This window comes from Apium graveolens, chromosome 10 (genome assembly GCF_009905375.1).
Source record: "Apium graveolens cultivar Ventura chromosome 10, ASM990537v1, whole genome shotgun sequence".
NCBI lineage: Eukaryota > Viridiplantae > Streptophyta > Magnoliopsida > Apiales > Apiaceae > Apium > Apium graveolens.
In genome coordinates this window covers 82,604,752-82,617,351 of record NC_133656.1, presented here as the reverse complement: position 1 = coordinate 82,617,351, position 12,600 = coordinate 82,604,752, and positions in this window count along the sequence as shown.

The following is a 12,600-nucleotide window of genomic DNA, read 5'->3' as shown; positions in this document are numbered from 1 at the left end:
AAGGCTCATATACTATTAATCATTATACATATTATTTTGGTGGGCTTGCTGCTCACCCTTGCTTTCTTCTTTCATCACACAACAATAGATAGAAAAGATGAACACGACTAAGCTCCCAATTCGCAGGCGGATAGGAAACATTCCGCAGTTTCCTGTAGGCGTGGATGTCGCTGTAGCTGAGGTAGGAACTACCAATAGGCTAGGTTTTCAACTTATGATGTACCAGACTTATGTATATTTATGAATTGTAATAATGGCAAAGAAAATGTAAATTTATTCAGATAACCTTTTAAGGTGTATTGGCAGATAATTGTGGAATAAAATGACTTGTGATTATTTTTGGATGTTCATCTCTGAGACTATAACGTGTGGTGTGTGTGTTTATTGTGGGGTCACAGTACAGAATAGTTGATTTATTATTAAGATTGGGTGTTATTAGGGGAAATGGAACTCGTGACAACCCGGATCCCCGACCCCGGATCTGGGGGTGTTACAGAAGTGGTATCAGAGCTAAGCGTTATAAACCTCAGAGATGATGTGACGTTAAGATAATAAGTTCACTAAGATGATAAGAACTCTTGCCAAGTTCATAGTCGGGCTACCTAACGTAGTACTGATAGTTAAAACACTTATGGGAACCCTTATAAATATCGTGATAGAAGCGTAGTTCGTTATCGTATATGGTAGCGGGAATCCGAACCCTGAGGTTGAGGAGCAACAGCGCGATGATGTTTTATTACTAATTGGAGATCGGATTGTGGATCCGATAGAGCGTCCTAACGCAGGACCGGATGATGTTGATATTGAGGATGTTGTCCTAGAAGGGATAGTTGCTGAGGAGGATCCCATGGAGGATCCTGACAAGAATGAATAAAGGACCACCGATGAATTGATGACCATGGTTAGGTCGACTACCAGAGGTAGGATTGGCCGGTCACTACCGGAGGTTCGTTCAAGTTTGTAAAGATAGTAGCCCCTTTAACGCGGCTTACTCGTAAGACTGAGAAGTTCGAATGGACAGAGAAATGCGAGAACAGCTTTCAAGAACTGAAGCAAAGGTTGGTGACGGCCCCTATGCTGGCGTTGCCGGATGGAAAAGGAGATTTTGTGAAGTGTAGTGACGCTTCGCACAAGGGCTTAGGGTGCATGCTTATGCAGCACGGTAAGGTAATCGGGTACATGTCAAGACAATTAAGGTAATATGAAATTCGATATCCCCGCCCATGAGCTTAGGCTCGTGGCAATAGTTTTACCCTAAAGATTGGAGGTACTACTTGTATGGAGAGAAGTGCGAGAATTACCTAAGCCATAAGTGCTCTAGTACATTTTCACGTAGAAAGAGCTCAACATATGCCAGAGGAGGCAGTTAGAGCTAATCAAGAATAATGATTGGGTGATTCTTTATCATTCGGGGAAAGCCAATGTGATGGCTGATGCCCTTAGTAAAAAGGAGAGACTCAAGATGATAATGTCTTTGGGAGAGTTTATAAGAGATTTTGGAAATAGTAGTGAAGGTAACCGGAGCCGGTACCGAAAAGCTGTTTGAGATTGCAATACAGTCCGAATTATCGGAAAAGAACATATTGTGCGAGAAAAAGTGAAGAATGAAGGCAGAGAGCCAACAAATAGATATGAGATTAATACCGAGAAAAATGATAAGGGAATAATGAGGTATTCCTATAGAATTTGGGTTCCAAATGTTCAAGAGCTTAAAGATGAGATCTTAGATGAAAGTCATAGTTCAAGGAATAAGATTAAGGGCAAACCCTGAATGTGATAGTCAGGGAGGACGCCATCAAGATAGAAGGAACCCATAACATAATGAAGTGGAAAATGAGGATTTTAACGTATAAGATAACCCCAAGTATGGGAGAAGGATGAAACATTTCATACTAAGGAAACAGAAAGTCGAGTAAGGAAAGGAGACCCGAGACGGTACTCCTATACGGAAATTCATGGACCTGTCTAAAAAGAACTTAGACTATTATCCCCAACCACCACCTTGAGGAAATAATACGGTAGGAAATTCTTTCATGACCTTTAAGTCGCTAAGCTCTTAGAGTTCTAAGGAACAAGCTGACCCAGTCGAGGCAAGAGCCTGGCTAAAGGAAATATAAGAATCATTTGAGATTCTAAATGATTGACGAACCACAAAAGACTGTTTTTGTCACTTACCCTCCTAAGAGAGAGACCACCCGCTGGTGAAAGACCAAGAAAGGCACGGAGCCAGAGGTTAGAATAAACTGATTTAAGTTCAGTCAATTGTTTTCGGGAAAGTAATTCCCAAAGATAAGGAGATAGTGTAAAAGCTTTGGAGCTAGAACAAAAGTGGATGAGTATGATGAATTATGAATCTAAGTTGTAAAAGTTATCAAGATTCGTTCTGAGGACACGAATCCAGAATGACGGGATGTTTGGAATCAATACTTATGTTATGTTAGTTCATGAAATAATGATAAGAGAAAGGAAAATAAAAAGAAACTGAAGTGGAAAGGAATATAAAGGCAATAGAGTTTGAGGTATGATAAGGGAGTTGGACATGAGGAAACCCTAAAGACTCGTAGCAATAGACATAGAAAAGTATGTAATCGTCAGGATGAGGGTGATTCACCATGAGTTAAAATAGATGGTTGAAGGCATAAAAGATACATATATAATTATCCCTTGTAAGTTCGGAGAATTCAATGAAACCTTGAGATAATTCGAAGGGTAAATAATGAGACGCAGATAGACTAAGGAGACAAGGAAGTAAGAAATTAAGAAAATTGGATGAAGGAAGTGACCTTCAAGAATGGGAAGTGTAAGACCGGTGGCATGATACCCAAAAAGGGAGACGCCAGGTATGAAAGATATCCCAACATTGAGGTGACTGTTGAGATAAACAACAAAAGTACATAAGGAATTATTAAGAAGAAGTTCATGTTGAACATGACCAATATCTTCCAAGACATCCATGTTATCATTACCAAATCAGGAAAGAAAAGCGGATGACCATTGTTATCTTTTGGAGGCCATATGGATTGACCTCAATTTGAATAAGGATGCTATTATGAAGTTAGGTATAGACTATCGAGGTGGGAATGATTGAATAAGACACCCTTATCAGGGATATATGACTTGATTTATCCATGGAAGAAGGCAGGTACCTTTTAAAGGTGGAATTAAGGATAGAACATCGGTAACTTAAAATGAATCCTCGGGGAATGCATAAAAGTTGGAATTTCACCCTTAATAGGGATAGTGTGAGTTTTGACAGTATGAATTGGAAATGATTAAGGTAATAACAACCTTTAAGAATCAGTGTAGAAATTTTTCAGAAGTATATAGACAATGATTCTGGTATTAATAAATGGTATCTTGATATGCCCTGTATATAAGGAATACAGGAGGAACGATTGAAGGATAACCTTAGAGGTTTTACAAGGAGAAAGGTAATATTCAAAATTCTCAAGAATAAAAATGTTGATAAAGGAACTATGACGTAATTATAATGTTGCCAAGTGGGGCACGTGTTAAACCACGAGAAATATGGATCGAACCAGTAGTGGTCGAAATTGTTCAGGGCAATTAGGACTTAAGATAAAAGATGTTCTAAGTATGATTGAGAGTCAGTCTTGATAGTGATTAGCCTCTAAAGACTGAGGCAATAACTTATGAAAAAATGGTGATTTTTTTTATTTACTCATCAGATATTAAAGAAAAGCATTTTCACATAAGCTGTGATTGAAATAAGGTAGAAAATTTATTTGGAGGTGGTTAAAATGACATTGACTGTAAGGAAATTTTACTATCAGGAAAGGCCAAAGAGGTGGCCGACACTTTAAAGGTAAGTGGATAATTATAGGCGCGTGTGCCAAAAGAATACAGTGATGATGGTTAAAACTGTGAAGGTTGTATTATGGTTTGGAAGATTGACATTCCTTCTGATGACTGTGCAATACCCAACCGTAATAGTAGTTGGTAAAGGTATAATTCGTGTAATCGCCATGAACAGGCTATCTATCTTAGAAGGTCCTATCTTGAGATAAGCCAGGATCATGTTTCAAAAAGGACTAGACGAACCTTTGAGTAAGTCTTCTATTTAAGGCATATGATTTAGAATGGTATTAACCTGCTATCGTTGCTTTGATTGAAACTCTTCTGCAATTTTATCTGCTTCATGTCATGTATGTATGTCAGGATCAGGAGTGTTCTTCATGAATCAGGAATGGTGATTATGTTACCTCCTTAGAATGATTTGATACGACATGTATGGACTCCTTATGGTTAGATATTAAGATTTTATGGAAAAGTGAATGACGACAGTAGGTCAGTGGTGGACCATAGTAAGGCAGCAATGATTCTGCGAGTAGTGAGCTGATTACAACCATGAGAGTTGTATTGGAATGGGTGTTGAGATTGAGTACCACTAATCGGGTCGTGGTAGTGTATAAGTTATCATTGATAGACTAATTAAGTAGAGTATCTACCTATTTTATATTTATTCTACTTATCAATAGAGAGTCGTATTACTATACGAGAAAGGTTGCAGTGCAAGCATAGAATTTTAGTAACGGTGATGTCTGGAATGAAAACCCAGATTCGATTTTCGATGTCGAGGGAGTTTCAAAGGTGATTGTGTATAAGCTCGAGGAAGAGCATGGGTCCATAGAATGATGGACGGAATAGCAAAAAATATTTAAGCATGCAAAATGCGATGCGATAATACTTGATGTTGATATAAATACATATGTTTTGTTCTCCTATGACAAACCTCTATAGTTCAGAGGTAGGTTCCAAGCCAGATATTTTGTGGCAGTATATATATTTTTTTTCATATATATACAATTCTCTTCAATTCGTTCTTTTCTCTTCTTTTCATTTCATGTAAGCTGAGAAGAACAACCCTTCCAGAACGGGAGGTATTGCCGAATGACTATCTATATGTGTGATAGAAGCCTAGTAGGATACCATCTATTGTTTAATTGCTTGTCAAGTACTAAAGGCTGGCCACCTTCTGTACTAACTATGCGATATAACAAGTGTTCATGATCATAGTGATCTCTCAACAAATTCCTTTACTTCTATATGATTGATCAAACTTTGGGAAATAGAAACAACTGAAAAAGGAGTAATAAAGTTGTGGTAGTATTCGGAATGGAAACACATTCGTGATACTAAGGTTGACGTGGTTATTAAAAGGTTATAGAACGCTAACGAGCAAAAGTATAACTAGTATAATATTAGGAACGGAAGGTAGTAGCGACTACGAACTGGAAAAGGATGGGTAGTGAGAAGCAAAAGCTCTAATGCTAAAAGCTATAATGAGATTCTGTGCAATAGACTTGAAAGAAATTGGAATGATCACTTAACACGGGTTGAGTTTTCTTACGACAATAGATCATATGTCAGTATTGAGGTATCGCCTTATGAGATCCTTGAGGGAAGACAATGTCGATCTCCCTTATGTTAGGATGAAGTTGTAGAGCGCAAGATGCTCGGACCCGCAGTAGTCCAAAGGACCAGGGATATAATAGATCTAATCAGAGGACGACTGGTAGTAGCCAGGAAGGACATAAGAAGTATGTCGATTTGACACGAAAGGACAAAGAATAGGAAGGAGGCAACCTTGTATTGTTCAAAGTATTCCCTTGAAAAGAATTAATGAGATTCGGAAAGAAAGGAAAGCTAAGTCCACCAATTGTTGGACCCTTGGATATATTAAGAAGTATTGGGAAGTTAGCATATGAGCTAGCCTTACCCCAGAACATGTAGCAAGTCATAACGTGTTTCACGTATCAATGTTAAGGAAGTGTAATTCGGATGCCAGATAAATAGGGGCATAGGAGCGCATAGACATGCAACCAGACGTAACCTATATGGAGCAACCAGGAAGGGTATAGATTAAGAAGGAACGAGTGCTTAGGAGAAGGGTTATCAAACTAGTAAGAGTTTGATGGTAGAACCACAATGTGGGAAAATTGACTTGAGAGTTAGAAAGTGCAATACTAAGAAAGTATCCCTATTCATTTCTATCTGATTCCGGGACGAAATCCTTTTAAGGAGGGGAGACTGTAATAACCCCAATTTTTGGGAATTTTTTTTGAAACCCTTATGAATAGTGTTTTTGCTGATTGAGAAATTTTTTTCATGCCACACTATGTAGGGGTTCTGATATGGATATTCTGAGGTTTTATTAGTACTCTATATGGTATATAAGTGTATGCAAAGATCGTCAGAATCCAATTCCGAACACTTTGATTTTTCCCGGAAATACACTAGATACGGAGAGAATTGAGTATAAGGTAACAGGATAAAAAGGATTTAAATTAAAGGATTATAATAGAGGATCATAAAAAGGAATATAATGTATTGAGAAAGGTTAAGGGAACCTAAGTAATAAGATCCCGGGTATGATCCCTCAAACGATAAACGAAAACGAAAGTTAAGCGAACCGTATAACAAATCAGCGGTCATTAGGCAAACAATTAAAAGCTAATCAAAGAGATTAGAAGGGATGATGACATAGCAATGTGACATAAGCATGACATAAGGGGAAGGAGATGTGGTTGATTTAAAACCACACAAAGTCAAGGCTAGAAAAGTAATTAACCAAAAACAAGACAAAAAGCAACCAACCAAGACAAAACATTTCATTTTCATCAAAAAACACAAAACCCCCATTTTCTTCTTCAAGCTCTCGGTCTCTTTTCTTAAAAAATGAAAGTCCAAGCTCCTCCACTTACTATTTAGCAAGGTAATTATCCTAGCTTCTCCTAGTTAAGTTACATACTTCCTATAAGTTTAAGCTTCTAATTCCAAGCCAATCTTTTTCTATAAATCAAGAAAGAAGATGGTGAATAGTACTTTCTTGAAATTAATTTTTGTGTTCTTGATTTCTTTGAAAGAACAAGCTTGTAGGAGGTTAGATTAAGGCTTCCATGGGCATTCCAAGGATCTTTCATGGATTAAAAGCTTCAAGGAAGGTATAACTCTTCATGATCTTAGCTTTAAGTTTTGTTGTTTAGATTTCCTAATGTTTAGATGAAGGGTTAGGGTAATGGGTGTGTAATCATGTTAAAGCTTGTTATGAGTATTTTAGTTGGTGAGAGGCATGATTATTGTGTGTTTAGAGATTGGTTGATTTTGTGATATTTTTGGAGTTGGAAATCTTGGTTAATTAGTCAATGAACTTAAGTAAAACTCTTAGTTCATAATTGAGAAATAAGTATGAATTGGTAACATTGATTTGATGGGGCTGTTGGAGTGTGTTTTGGATGGATATTGGTGGTATGATTGATTTGGGGTTGAATTGTGGTCGGCATTTCGCGAACGAAACTTTTCCCCTCGCCTTACTTTGAAACATAGGTTAAAGACCAAAAAGGGTTAATTAATGTATGAAACAATTATGGTAAGAGTGTTAGGCAGTTGGTAAGACACTCGCGAAGGAATCGCCTTAAAACTCGTAAAGGTTAAATTATTAAAAATGGTGGAGCCGAGGGTACCCGAGTGACTTAAGAGAATCAATAAGCGCAAAACAAGCGTTAGAGTCTAAGTTAGTTAAAGTATAGATTTACAAGTGACTTTGGTTTAATTCCAACTTACTTGTTGTTTATAGGTTACCAGACTCGTCCCGAGCCATTCGTAACCCCCAGTCGCTCAGGCAAGTTTTCTACCCGTTATACTGTTGTGGTGATGTATATGTGTATATGCATTATCTTGTGATAGTGCATGATTGTTATTAGCAAATTTTGCGATATATTGGAGCATGCTGATATGGTATATATGCATGTCTGTTTCGTAATCTGGTTATCTATCTGTTGATTTCAATGCTTATAGTTGCATAATACCTATGCTAGAAATAAGCAAGTAGTTGCGTATACCCTTAGTATAGGGGATAAAAGGTGAACATATTTCTAAACCGGGAGTCGATGTTCCCGAGTATATTATATATATACATATATTTATATATATATATGGTTATAGTTTTTAAAACTATTGATCGAATAAGGTTTATTAGATACCTTTATTTTACTTAATTGAATATTAATTCGAGTATTCATTCGAGGGCTTATGACTCAGTTCATTTTATTATTTGAATATTATTTGAGTATTCATTCGAGGGCTTATGACTCAGTTCATTTTATTATTTGAATATTATTTGAATATTCATTCGAGGGCTTATGACTCAGTTTATATTATTATTGAATATTACTTGGATATTCATTTGAGGATGTATGACTCCTTTATTTTATGAATATTATTTATAGTATTCATTCGAGGTATTATGACTCCGCTTATTACTTAATAATATTCTTTATTGTATTAAAGAATAAGGTGTCGATAATCAAACTTATTTTTGATTATTCAAATAAAGATATTACTTTCGTATAAGTATATCTTTGATTATTTGCTATTCATTCGAGTATAAGTTTTCCAACTTCTACCTCCATTATTCTTTATGGGAATATTATTTAAATAATAATATTCAGATATTTCTTTCATATTGGGACTGATTTATTTCATAAATCAGCATTACTCCAAATATTCTTAAAAATGTTTTCGAGTCTTCAAAATGAATTTAAAAAGGGTAGAGCGGATCCCAAAACTTGTTTTCAAATTCAAGATCTTCCATTTTAAGGGGACTTGAATACTCGCTCAAAAATCTAAGGGATCCGGCTCTATGGTGTATTTTATATTCGCAACAAGGTTGCAGTTTTGGTTAATGAATTGATTACTTACCCAAGGTTCGGAAAGTAAGTCCATCTATTGAGTCAGCATAAGCAACATGGGCTCAGTGGGCGTCCATGATAGTGTAAGTGGCTCAGTGGGAGTCCATCAAATGCATAAATGGCTGAGTGGCAGTCCAGCATAAGGTCCTATTGCGACCAGGGTGATGACCAGTGGGGAATTCGTCCATCTACTAGTAGAAAAGGTTACTTATTGGTATCTTTGCCTGATCAGCAATATATCAGGTTTATGCCAAAATTCTTTCCTTTCCAAATTTATTGGATATTGCAATTCTGTTCATACTTCACATGACAGTGGTTTTCAGGAAATGTATAAAGGAAGATGTATATGTGGATATATATATAGATATATATATATATCAGAACTTAATAAAGTATGTCATAACTTCATTTCCTTTAATAATATTTTAAAGATTTAATCTATTCAAATCTTGTCTTGTAGTCTCATCTATGTGATGAACTGTTGAAAGCTCATTATACTTTGAACAATGGTAGTTCAAGTAGCTTTATAAATGATATAAGTGTAGTGAAGTATTTGGTAACTTCATCTTTTAAACTTATATCTAGTTAATAATTGTCTTATGAATGATAAAGATTTTCAGAAAAACATTGAGACAAGGTTAGATATATGAGATCACCTTGCAACGATATTTTTTATACAGTTATACACTGGAACTCTGTGTCTATTATGCATGGAAGAGGACTTCCAAGATTTTGAAAAGTATATATGTATATATACTAAATATTTTGCGACTTCATCGCATTAAGATATCAACTTGGTTCATTTCTTTTGACCAAGACTTTCATGAGTACTATGAGAAGGCTCATATACTATTAATCATTATACATATTATTTTGGTGGGCTTGCTGCTCACCCTTGCTTTCTTCTTTCATCACACAACAACAGATAGAAAAGATGAACACGACTAAGCTCCCAATTCGCAGGCGGATAGGAAACATTCCGCAGTTTCCTGTAGGCGTGGATGTCGCTGTAGCTGAGGTAGGAACTACCAATAGGCTAGGTTTTCAACTTATGATGTACCAGACTTATGTATATTTATGAATTGTAATAATGGCAAAGAAAATGTAAATTTATTCAGAAAACCTTTTAAGGTGTATTGGCAGATAATTGTGGAATAAAATGACTTGTGATTATTTTTGGATGGTCATCTCTGAGACTATAACGTGTGGTGTGTGTGTTTATTGTGGGGTCACAGTACAAAATAGTTGATTTATTATTAAGATTGGGTGTTATTAGGGGAAATGGAACTCGTGACAACCCGGATCCCCGACCCCGGATCTGGGGGTGTTACAATGAGCCTTTAGCAACATTTTTTTGGTTCTATAGAAACACAGTTTAAGGGTTGCTTAAAGCAATCTATGCCATAGAGAAAGTAACAACAGGCATAACTAGTGGTACTTGTGGTTAAGGACGAGGTGGCTGCTGTAACATCTGTTGTTGAAACTATTATTGATATTGTTGTGACTGTTGCTGCATCATTACTATTTGTTGTTTCATCAGATGGAACATCTAGTCTATATGGTGGTTATAGTTTTGTCCCTCAGTGTTATCATTGGATGTCTCAGTTTTGGTCTTTCTTTTTGGTGTCATTTTCTGATAATAAGACAAATAATTCTTTTAATAATTTTGTTAAACAATTGAGAGTAAATAAATAAAGAAACAATTTAACTTGTATTAAAATAGGAAATTTAAACAGTTTAAAATTTTAAGCAAATCATTTGAAACAATTTAAAATTTTAAATAAATAGACTAAATGTGACGGCCTCAACCCCGAGTTCAGGAGTTGACGTCACCAACAACAATAATAATAAACATAATATAATCTAAATGATTAATAATACATAACCATAACCCCTCTACCAAGACCTTTTCCAGGTTTAAGTATGACTTAGGTTACAACTATTACTAAACCAACTTATAACAAACAATCCTGACGCAACTAACTTAATACAACAACTCAACAGACCATCTTTGGTCTGACACAACTACCTCAGAGGAGTCTGGTACGAAGGGAACTGGAACTCTTCCCTGACGATGATGGAAGAGTCTTCTAGGAATCTGCAATACATATATACAACACATTCTGCAAGGGTGAGCAATCAATTGCTCAGCAGTACCACTAGATGAATAACAAGTAAAACGATTTAAAGTAAAACAGTTTTAGGAACAAAATTCAACACTTGTTAGAAATAAGTAAAACATGTATAAACTGGACATCAAAACTAGAATGCTCCGTAAAACAATAACATTAGTAGTGTGCTGTGTATAAATACCAGAGTCCAATTCTAGCATGCTATTTTCACTTCCAAATCCACTACATAAATCACTTGTTCCGTTACGGGAACCACAAATCCAAATCAGATACGTAATGGATATGTGAAGACAACTGATCAGGCTATCAACACCAGACGACTCCAACTGCCATCCCATAAACCTGTTCCGGAACTCAGATACTAGCTAGGTCTCTGACCTGCTGGACTAATCGGTTATGAATTACGCGTAACCGAATTAGCCTCTTACGCCACCTCAATAGGCCTACTCTGTCCCCTATGTATCCCATATCTGATCGTTTTATCCAGTTTTCAAAACACTTGTACCTATCTCATTTCAAAAACTATTTATCTTAATAACACACGTAAAAAATCTAGTTCACAAATCATTCCATTCGAGATAGGTACCTTTCGAAGTTACTTTTCTCCAAAACAGGTTTAAAACAGTGATTTATAACTACAGGGGATACGTAACTTAAAACGTTTCTGCTCCATTATGAGATTAAAACATTAGCTTATCACATATACTAAACCATATAAGCATGGTCAGGGGTACTTACCTTGCAGAGCTTTACAACTATCACTGACTGATTTTAGATCGACTCGGACGTTTGCCTTATCACCTAATTAGCAGACTATCCTGGATCCGACTTCAACGCTCAGGTCCTTCTCTTGGAACCTCGCTGCGCTTGTCGACTGATCACTAGGTTATCTTTAGTCCAATGTCAACTCTCAGGCCTTCCGACTATAACCTACAGAGTCGAAATACCCTAATTTAGACATTTGATTATGTTTGACATATCCTTGCTAACAAACCTACCCATTTGATATCAAATCCCGAGTCACAATGATACATATTATAATAACATATGCAACAATTAGGGTTCACGTTCTCGAAAATCGGTTCGGTGTTCGTTTCCAGAAAATACGTATACTCGTTATTTTACGAAACTAGGGTTATTGGTTTTGGAAAAATATTTCACCACAATGTACAATCAAGTTTCGTATAATATATATATATATATATATTTATATATTCGCTCGACGTTCGGATAATTACCGAATACGCTCCCGTATTTCTGTAGTTTGTTTTCCTGGGAATCGGGTAGACTTCCTTTATTTATCGGACTATCCCGTCGAAGCAATTCGACGTCAAATTTCACAACAACGCAATTCAACAATCACAATCCAATCGATATCGTAATCTAAGTAATCTCGGGTATAAATAGATAACTATTACTCCATCTCGAAAATTATAAAATAGAATTTATACATTTATTACTTATTTATATTAGGACTCAGAATACTCATCACGGTCCACCGTCGGCTCACCGAGGCTCATCGCCGACGGCGGTAAAATTCGCGGGTACCCGATTAAATTCGGGTTTCCAACGCGAATTTCACCAATTAATTATTATAATTTCCTGCACGAAACTTATTTTTATTTATATATATTTTCTTTTTTCTTTAATCCAAACTTATATATTTATATCACCAATTAATCCAAAGTGACACGGCAGCATTACGTAATACCCTTGACTGAAATACACACGCGTATGCGTGTGTATAAACGTATACC